The sequence below is a fragment of the Petromyzon marinus genome, chromosome 23, assembly GCF_048934315.1.
Source record: "Petromyzon marinus isolate PM22_M1 ecotype Great Lakes invasive population chromosome 23, UKy_Petmar_22M1.pri1.0, whole genome shotgun sequence".
Classification (NCBI taxonomy): Eukaryota; Metazoa; Chordata; class Hyperoartia; order Petromyzontiformes; family Petromyzontidae; genus Petromyzon; species Petromyzon marinus.
In genome coordinates this window covers 9,596,691-9,606,850 of record NC_133689.1, presented here as the reverse complement: position 1 = coordinate 9,606,850, position 10,160 = coordinate 9,596,691, and the positions used below count along the sequence as shown (strand labels likewise).

Here is a 10,160-nt window from a genome sequence, read left to right as displayed (position 1 = left end):
GAATCTGGCTCTGACACTAGCTAGTGCCTCCCCAGCCATTGAACTCACCGCACGTCACTGGTGTGTGTAGTTAGCCGTGGTGGTCACCACCCTAAGTTGTAATCCCGTAATGTTAATAGTTACCCTGTGGTGATAGTTAATAAATGTGTTGCCTCCAAAATCAAGTGAGTGCCTCAGTTGAACCCACTACATATACATAGGAGAGCTACGTGTATATATAGCCTTGGCTATAGCCGAGCATATACATAGGGCAGCTAGCTATATGTATTTGTAGACTTGTCTACAGCATAGTGTATTGACAGGGCATCTATGTGTATATATAGACTTGGCTGTGTATTTAATTGCTCCAAGCTCTACTAGGCCATCCAGGTGCCATGTGCCTTCTCTTCTTACCTGAATGACACATCAAAATTGGGGTTGACTCGGGAAAATTGTATGCAATTGGCATAAGCAATACGTTTTATTGGCGATCATACCTTCCTGGAATCAACAAGAATCAGCATTGTAGTTGGCTTGAATCGTCAATACTTATCTGAGCTACATTTCCCAATAGAATCACGATGTAATTCCCATTCTTTAAAACAAATCTTCAATGGCAAAATGCCTGTTAAAATTACATTTAAACCAATGGGAATTTTAACATGAGAAACGCCCATAGAAGAATCATGATTCCTTCTGGAATTCCACAGCTCTATGACAGCGTGTCGTAGTTTCAACAATACTCTATATGTTCTCCTCCAACGAATAACACTCTTTATCAGCCTAAACACAATACATGCAGCCCAGAAAAAAAAGTGTCATACGGCTGCTTGGCATCCGTAAAAACACCCACAATGCCAGGCTAAGCTTAAACATAGATCTGCAGTATATTACAGACAACATACATATTATTAGCTCTTTCGGTAAAGTCACGTTGAAGGGAAACAATAAAATATATATAAAACAATAAAAATTATCACGACGTTTCGACCATAACACAAACGGTCATCATCAGGTGTGAAAAAACCAACGGCAAGAAACATTTGAAAGAAGTGGCGGTTTGCATAAATTTATTTATTTTTAAACGGTTTATTTATTTATAAAAAACGTCAGCGCCACGCGCAGCGATTTGGCAGTTTATTTAGAAGGACGAGTCCATCTATGTTCTGAAAAGAGGAGGGGGGAGACAAAAAATTTATGTATGCTGTCTGAAAGCCACCGTAAGCGTGAACAATCAATTAAGACCTGAAATGGTTTATCAAATCCTTCCAATGATTGCTAAGCCAGAATCCATCTTCTCGGTTGAAATTGTCTCTGTGCTTGTATATGTGGATAGCCTCATGAACGAATATACATGTATATACATGAATATACATGTTTGCCATGCTTTAAGGTTTTGCATTTGTTTTTTATATTGAAATACCATAGTTCATTTTGGGGGAATAGCTCTCCGTTGTATTTTCGTGTTGTTTGGCACGATTGTCCGACGTTCCGCTGCACAGACATCATGCCGGCAAACACCTGAAATCACATCAGAGAGCTATCCAGCATAACCAACCAAAACCTTCTCATGTTCATTTGCCTCAGCTGCTGGAATCAGCAAGAATCAAAAATGTAGCAGGGTTGGTTATGTAAGGTTAACATATGTAGTGATATAAAATGGGTCACTACGGTGCGCAGGGCTGGTTACTGACAGAGAGAGGGAATGTGGGCGTAACGGCCAACCTGCCGAAAGAGCAGGGTGTGGCAGCCGTTCTGCCAGCAGAGTATGCAATGCCACGGAGTAGGTCACTAGGGTGCGTGGCGCTGGCTGCTGGCAGAAGGGAGCATATGAGGATGTGGCACCCCGGCCGACTGGTGGAACACGTGATAGGCCGGAGTAAAGGATATGGGGCAAAAGTTGACCGAGGGGACACGTGAGGTATAGCCCAGAACCTTCTCGTGGGTTCCAGAAGGGGGCGTAGCCAAGGACGGAGTCAGACAGGGGACACATGGATGGTGGCACAGAACCTTCTGGTAGGTTCCATAAGGGGGTGTGACCGAGGGCGGAGCACGCAGGGGGGTATAAAAGGGAAGCCCTGAGGCTGGATAAGGTCTATCTGTCGGTGGAATGAAACCCAACGTGCTACGTCTTCGTCTCCGGCGTCGTGGGTCAGACAACGTGCCTGCTGCTCTGATCCGTTTATAGTTATCCCGTGTGTGAACAGTGTTAAGAGTGTAGAATAAACGTGTGTTGCCTCCTACTTTTAGTGTCTCAGAATATTTTCTTACAATTGCTTGTTGTGTTAAGTTTGTTGTCCTTTCCCCGCACCTCCGATTAACACGATTGGCTACGTAGGGTGCAAAAAAATCTCCACATACATACCTAAAAATGTACTTGAATATGAATTGAGTAATTATATTAAAACAAATCTGAGCACTGTGGTAGATAGGCTCGCAATCAGAAAGTCGTGAGTGGGGGTTGTCTCAGCTCATCATCCCTCTGAAGTCATTAAAATGAGCACCACTTTTGTGAGACCCTCAATAACAACTGTCTCATGAAAAGACTGGAATAGCCATAGAGGCGTGCAATTATAACTCATTGCCATGACACGCAAAAACAAAGCAGAAGCCTCGAGACTCAGTGTCCATATATTAAAGTACTGTACCCATCTATCACCTCCTGTGTTCAATTCTGAACTACGGATGATTGATTCCAGAATTTATTGCTCTTTTGGATAATACACGAAACAAGTTTGGTGGTCTCGGCCAGGTCGTCCTTGAAAACAACCCCCCGCAGAGTGCAAGACATTTGGCAAAGTGTAGCACTGACATGCATTCCAGTGTGCTCATCTTCAAGAAATGGGAATGGGTGTGGCGAGGGGATTGGTATATTCACTGGACGTCATGCTCAGAAATATGTTGGTAGATTGCGTTGACTTGGGAGTCAACATGGTCCCTCTGCAACATGATGTACTTGGTTGAGTACGATATATCGGCTTGCGTGCACACACAGCCACAGAGAGGAGTGGTAGTGTAGCGGTTAGCATGCTGCACTACTAACCCGGCGACCTGAGTTCGATTCCCGCTCAATGGCCAACACGGGTGACGATTATCTGATTTGGTCCTGGGCCTCCCCTTGGTCGATTCACCCACCCCTCGTGTTCCGTTCTGGCTTCCATAGGTGCTTGCTAACAGGACTTACCCCAACATTCTGTGAAGGCTATACGGGGGATATGTGTATTTGTGCACAGCCTCAGTGGCATGTGGTGTCCCAACCTGTTCTGGGCTTCTACTGGTTTGACTTGAGTGTAGTGCGTGAGCCACAGGACCGGGGAGACTAAGCCAGCCAGATGTGGTGTTGGCCTCGTCACCACTGCATGCCTTAATAGGCGCTCACTAATAGCACTTCTTTCTGCAGCATATAACGATACATTTCTAATCTGGGGATCATTTGTACGAAATGGCAAACGTAACAATCTGGTATACCATAACACCCGGTTCTGCCAGCTACGAGCTTCTGTCACTCCATATGGTCTCAATGTGTACCTAGCCTGGCACAGGCACGACAGTAATAGCACCACCACGTTGTGATGGCAGTTGTTGCATGCGAGCATATTTGTGTTGATGTGATGGTGCAGCGGTTCGTGCAGCGCTTTATAAACCCAACTAATATCAGCGGCAAATCATATCTGAACTTATCCTGGATCTCTTCTAGGTAAACTCAGCCTAAAATTATTATCTGGTGCAGTGTGTAAATGTGAGCACTGGGAAGTCAAAGGTAGAGGGGCCTAATGGTTAGCAACGTCCACTTACTGGTGCCCTGTGCTGGCCGTATAAAGTATTCATTAACAGCATTTTCCCAAACAGTTTATAAGCAGACTGTTCAGGGTGATTTTTTTAATATTTGTAGTTGTCAGGGCAAGATGATATGATTCTACTCATCCAGGCCCAAATCCTGGGCATGCACAATAGCAGTGGTATTTGGAATCTGGATATGGCTTCGGTCATTCCTAGATCAACTTAGCCTAAAATACATGCTTGATGCAATGCGATCAACAGCAGAAATGAGGAGACAAAAAGCAAGCCAGGTCTGCTGCCTGATGCATTACTACCCATGAGCCTGCCGAGTGCTGCTAAACACTACTCGCAAACAATATTTTCACAAGCAGTCTGCAGATGGCTAAAGAATAATCTTTTTTTTTAATGTTTTTCCTTTAACAATCTTTGCTGGGATTAAAGGCTTCAGCTAGGATACGATTTCTGAGTATTTGGCTGCTATACATTTATACGTGATAAGCTATCATTTGTGGCCAAGTAGCTTCAACAAAAGAGCTGTACAGGCTCAGTGGGCCTTACCTGTTAAAAAAAACTGTTTTAGTTTAGTTTTTTAAGAGTACAATATAGCCACATTTACGAAAATAGTGGTTGGCACGATTACAAAATTTACATTAAAGTAAGTTTTATAATTTACATATAGATTACATTACACGTGGGCATTAGTCCACTCATGTACAATATGACCTCCATCTGGCATGCATCACATTTCCATGACATTTTGTGTACAATGCTGAAGACCAGCCGTATTTATTTTCGTATTGTCCTACAGCATTCTTTAAAATATAAGTCTGCAATTTGTAACACGTGTAATCAACCTTCATGAAAGAGTAATACTATGGTTGCTAATATTTTAACATGCCTAAGCTTCTTAAAAGTTATAAATGTGATACATTGCAAGAGACCTCATGAAACTACAAAACAAATAAGGATCAATATCAACACTAAATTTCGATTTAAAGCTTTCGTGACTGCAGGGATTCATCTTCTTGGTTCTTTCGGTAAAGTCACGTAGAAGGGAAATAATAAAATAATCAAAATAAAACTATATATTTTTTCACTTCTACGTGACTTTGCCGAAAGAACCAAGAAAATATCAACACTATTATAGTATGTTGGCAAACTGCCGAGCATGATGATGCAAATGTGAACTCTTTGGCAGAAGTCATCGTGTATAAATGTGTAATCAATGGCGGAACCAGGATCTCCAGCAATGAAAAACGATAGGAGTTGTTAGTAAGTAAGGACTTGTCCTTGTTTTTTATTCGATGCGTGTGCGGCGATGGTGCAGCCATCGATCGAGGGTCGAATTCGAACCGTGTGTGATCGGCATCGCGCTCGCTGAAGGTATGCCTTCAGGGAAGTTGTGTAATGTAGACGCAACTGCACAGAATTCTGTGAGTCACTTATAACTGCTTTGCCGTTACTTATTGCCAATTATGGACTCAGACTATTGCCCTATCATCTCATAGAGACCCTGGCACGTAATAATATGCTACACAGTCGCAGTGGGGGTCGCAAAACACCGATTTATTACTAATAAACCCCAATGATCCGATCGAAAGTAGGGATTTCGATCAGATCACGTGCCACCCCACCCAACCCCCCCCAAACCCCCACTGGCTCCGCCAGTGTGTGTAATGACAGCGTGACACCTGCCGGTCTGTAAGGGTAATTACAGTTATAGTGCCATTACATAATGCCTTTTCTTAAAGGGGCATATCTGATGAAAGGGTCAAGGGCGGTGTCAGTCGAGACGCTCTGGGAACCATCCCGAATGGTCTAGCAGGTTCTAGAAAGGGGGCGTGGCCAGAGGTGAAGCTCGGCTACGCCGAGCGAGATATAAGGAGCACCGAACCCTTGGTTCGGGGCTAATAGCGTGGGGTCTGTGTCCTGAGTGCGTCGCTGCTCACCATCATCTTCGTCTTCGACCACGTGGCTGTTCTTCTAGGGACCCGCTCCATCTTCGCCGCTACACTCGTCAACCAGCCAGCGTAGCGCAGAACAGAGAGGGGCCGCGTGTTAGAGCAGCCTGGGTGTAGCTGCGTTACTAGGTGTATCGCTTTGTGTGCTCTTAATAAACAAGAAGCCTTCTTGTTTAAGCCTTCTTGTTTATGAGCTGAGTAAACTGAGCAATACATTGGAAGGGCATTATTAACCAGGTAAAGTCTTAACTGACTGTGATGTTTCCATCCAACCTGCATACATCACCTGTTATTTCCGACTCTCTGTCTATCTTTATGCCTCTCTCTTAGATCTATCATGCTTACATGTCCATTGCATTGCACTCTCATGCCTTTGGATTGCACTCTCATGCTCACATGTCTTTTGGATTGCACTCTCATGCTCACATGCCCTTCGAATTACACCAATTGGGTTGCACTCCCTCGTCGAGGAGGCCGCTCTTTTTTTCTACAGTTACATGCTAATTTCTCACATTAACGTCATGCGAATCCCTGACATTAACATAGCCGCTTCCATGCCCTCGTCTAGGAGGGCGCTCTCCTAGCTTACTTTTACATGCTAATTTCTCACATTAACACCATGCTAATCCCTCACATTAACATAGCCACTTCCATGCCCTCGTTTAGGAGGCCGCTCTTCTATCTTACAGTTACATGCTAATTTCTCACATTAACATCACTAGCCTCGGCCACTTCTTTATAACCCTTGAACTACACCCATTTCAAACCTTTTATAACAGTCTGCCTCTGCAGCAGACCATGGCTTTCCCACCTGATGATGGACGCTTGTGTTGCGCCCGAAATGTTGTGATTCATTTAATTTTATAGCTACGTGACTTTACCGAAAGAACCAAAGAGTAAAGAAGCCTTCTACTTAGACGTGTGTCGGGAGTCACTCACTCCACATGTAACCCTTTGTGGTACAAAACCACACTGAGCGTTGTAGCGGAGTGTCATCACAAAAAGTAAGCCAATACCTTTCCATATTTACATAAATAAAAACTTTACGTGGTTTACTCTTTCTGCTTGTTTGTGCTATAAATATATAGGTTTTTTTTTTCCCCAATAGCATTTATTTAAACACGCCGACTCTGGTTTGCTTTATTCTGGTTTCTTTGGCTCATTATGAAAATGATGATGAGCCTCAGATGTGCAAATCCAATCAAAAGATAGTAAGCTCAAAAATTGGAAAAATAGACCGCAGTTACTTGCTTAAACACATGCTACTGGTTAACATAAGTCTGGGATGTCACTTTGTGAACTGATTGCACTGTTGTCGTAACTTTGTGTTGTAGTTAAAACCTTTTGTTTTTATGCCCATTATTTATTTGTTTATTCATTTTTATTTCCTCATGCGTTTCATTATTTGAATAATTGTTATAAATACGATTTACCCCTCATGTATACAGGAATCATTGTGCAGCATTGTCGAATGCAATTGCCATGAATTACGCTATATAAAGTGAATTATTACACTGGTCTTCATCCAAAATGCTTCCGAAATAAATGCAGTCCAACTTTACAAATTCTGAGTCATTGAGAATGGAAATGATGCTTAAAATTGTTGATTGGTTCTCGTTTACAAGATATGCTACTGGGTCAGTATATACAACCCTTGACTTGGGAATGGTGGAGGGTAAGTGAGTCATAAAGGGAAGGGATCTCAATTTAAAACAGAAATAACTAAAATACATTTTGATTGCATCTATGAATAAATGTATGACTGGGTTTGGACAGTACTTGCTTTTTGAGCAAACCAATGAATGATGCAATCTGAACATGGTATTGTGTCATACATGATATGAATTGCATCATGTTATTCCTAGAAGTCATGGCTTATGCAATCATAACTAGGCTTACATCCATCTGTTGAACAAATTTCCCTATATCAGCTCTCGAAATCATGCAGTATCGTGCTCTCTTATTTGTCAGTGTTTAGTTTTGCAACGTGACACATTTCTGTTTAGCAAAAGTGAGCAGAGATGCCTCGTACTTGTGTGTGAACAAAGCAGATAACTTCTGCTATGTTTGTGGTGAAGTGACTTTTGTATCACAAAAGCGCAGCATAACCACTATGGTTAAGCCTATCACTTTTATTTTGGCTGCAAAATTGGAGATCAGGACAAGATGTCGGCCCCACACATATGCTGCAACACTTGTGCAACAAATCTTCACCAGTGGTTGAACAGGAAAAGGAAATATATGCATTTTGCAGTGCTAATGATTTGGAGAGAGCAAACAAATCATATCAGCAATTGTTACTTCTCCATGGCGCCTCCAGTTGGGAAAGGTGTGTCAAAGAAGAAAAAGTGGACTATGCATTATCAGAATATTCTGTCAGCTATATGCCCAGTACCGGACGGGGAATAACTGCCAGTTCCTGATGCACCAGAATAATTCTCACTTGAGTCAAACGAGGAAGAGTATGAAACTTCTGGTCCTGAACCATCAAGGTCACATGACCCAGATTTTCTCCCATCCTCCTCCTCTGAATCACACCTCATAACACAAGGTGAATTTAAAGACCTTGTCAGGGATTTGGAACTACCCAAGAGTAAGGCAGAGCTGTTGGGCTCCAGACTGCAGCAGTGAAATCTCCTGGCAGGTGATGTTAGGGTTTCCATGTATCGTGACCTTCAAAAGGATCTTGTCCGATTCTTCTTCATAGAAGGTGATTTTGTAGCCTGCAACAACATCGATGGTGTGATGGCAGCCCTCAACATAGTGAATGATCCATATGAGTGGAGACTGTTCAATGATTAATCGAAGATGAGTCTTAAAGCTATTTTTACGTATAATGGAATTTTTTGCCATCAATTCTCGTTGGTCATGCAGTCCAAATGAAAGAAACCTATGACAACATGAAACAACTTTTGAGGTGCATAAACTATGACTAACATCAGTGGCAGCTTTGTGGCGATTTTAAGGCTTGCAGAAGGGATACACAAAGTACTTCTGCTTTCTCTGCGAATGAGATAGTCGTGTGAGAGATTCCCACTACATTAAGATAGATTGACCACTTCGACAGTCATTGGAGCCTGGGAGGAAACGTGTTCAGCATCCTCCACTTGTTGAATCAAGGAAGATTTTGTTACCACCCTCACACATCAAGCTGGGTCTGATAAAGAACTTTGTCAAAGCCATGGACAAAATACGAGCAGCTTTCAAGTTCCTCCGTGGAAAATGTCCAAGGTTAAGTGATGCTAAGATAAAGGAAGGTGTCTTTGTTGGTCCTCATATTCGTGAACTTCTTCGAGATGATGCATTTGACATTGCACTGTGTGGCAAGGAAAAGATGGCATGGAAAGCCTTCCAGTTAGTAGCAATACATTTTCTCGGAAACAACAAGGTAGACAACTACGGGGAGTTGGTTGAAAACCTCAAGATGTAAAAAGAGCTTTGGTTGTAACACGTCACTAAAGATACATTTTTTGCACTCTCATCTAGATTCTTCCCCACCGAACTGCGGAGCAGTAATCGATGAGCTTGGCGAGAGATTTCACTAGGACATTGCAACAATGGAGAAACGCTATCAGGACAAATGGAGCCCATCAATGCTTGCAAACTATTGCTGGACAGTTACATTTATTTTGTTACATAAAATGTACAAAAATAATTGTGTATATATGTAACCCTTTGGCTGATTTTTAAAGTGTTACATGAACAGGACAGGTGACATGTTATCATGTAAAGCAACCATAAACACATGAACAACTCTACTATCGACACAATATACACAGACGTAAAATGTAAAAACTTAAATATCTTGGGAACAGTAGCCAATCAGTTGTTTGAATTGTCATATTTGAATTCAGCACATCAAAATCCGTAATAAACAGCACATTTCATCTCTGAAGCAGACATCTAAAAAATTGTAGACCACTGTCATTAACATGCCAATGGATTAACATTTTGCTGTATTTGAAGTAAACGTTCACACACTGGACTCGCAATCCAGGGGTACTGATTTCATCTCTCCCTGCGCCAGATGCAACAATGAAAGTGTGGGTACGCCCACGTCTTCCAAGACCTCTGACCAGAGTGGAAGAGTGGCTTTGAGGCTGCTGTGGAGATATCCGTGTTCCAAAGGCAGTGGGACGTCTTCTACATACGATGACCACTGGTGACATCCCACAAACTGGTGTTATACAGTGAGGGAAAAAAGTAATTTATCCCCTGCTGAATTTTTAACGTTTGCCCACTGACAAATAAATGATCAGTCTATAATTTTAATGGTAGGTTTATTTGAACAGTGACAGACAAATTAACAACAAAAAATCCAGAAAAACTGATGTCAAAAATGTTATAAATTATACTCTTTGGTTTTTTCGGTAAAGTCACGTAGGTAAAATAAAATAAATGAAAACAACTAAATTAAATCACGACGTTTCGGAGGCAACA

The 10,160-nt window shown here is 42.2% G+C and overlaps 1 long non-coding RNA gene across 1 annotated transcript in view; it reads right to left on the bottom strand.

Annotated features, from left to right (window-relative positions):
* Positions 1-5,458: 5,458 nt before the first annotated feature.
* Positions 5,459-10,160, bottom strand: part of LOC116945268 (uncharacterized) — a 30,039-nt gene continuing 25,337 nt past the window's right edge. The window contains exon 3 of the long non-coding RNA XR_004403215.2: positions 5,459-5,767. This is a non-coding gene — a long non-coding RNA (uncharacterized LOC116945268). The remainder of the gene's footprint in view (positions 5,768-10,160) is intronic.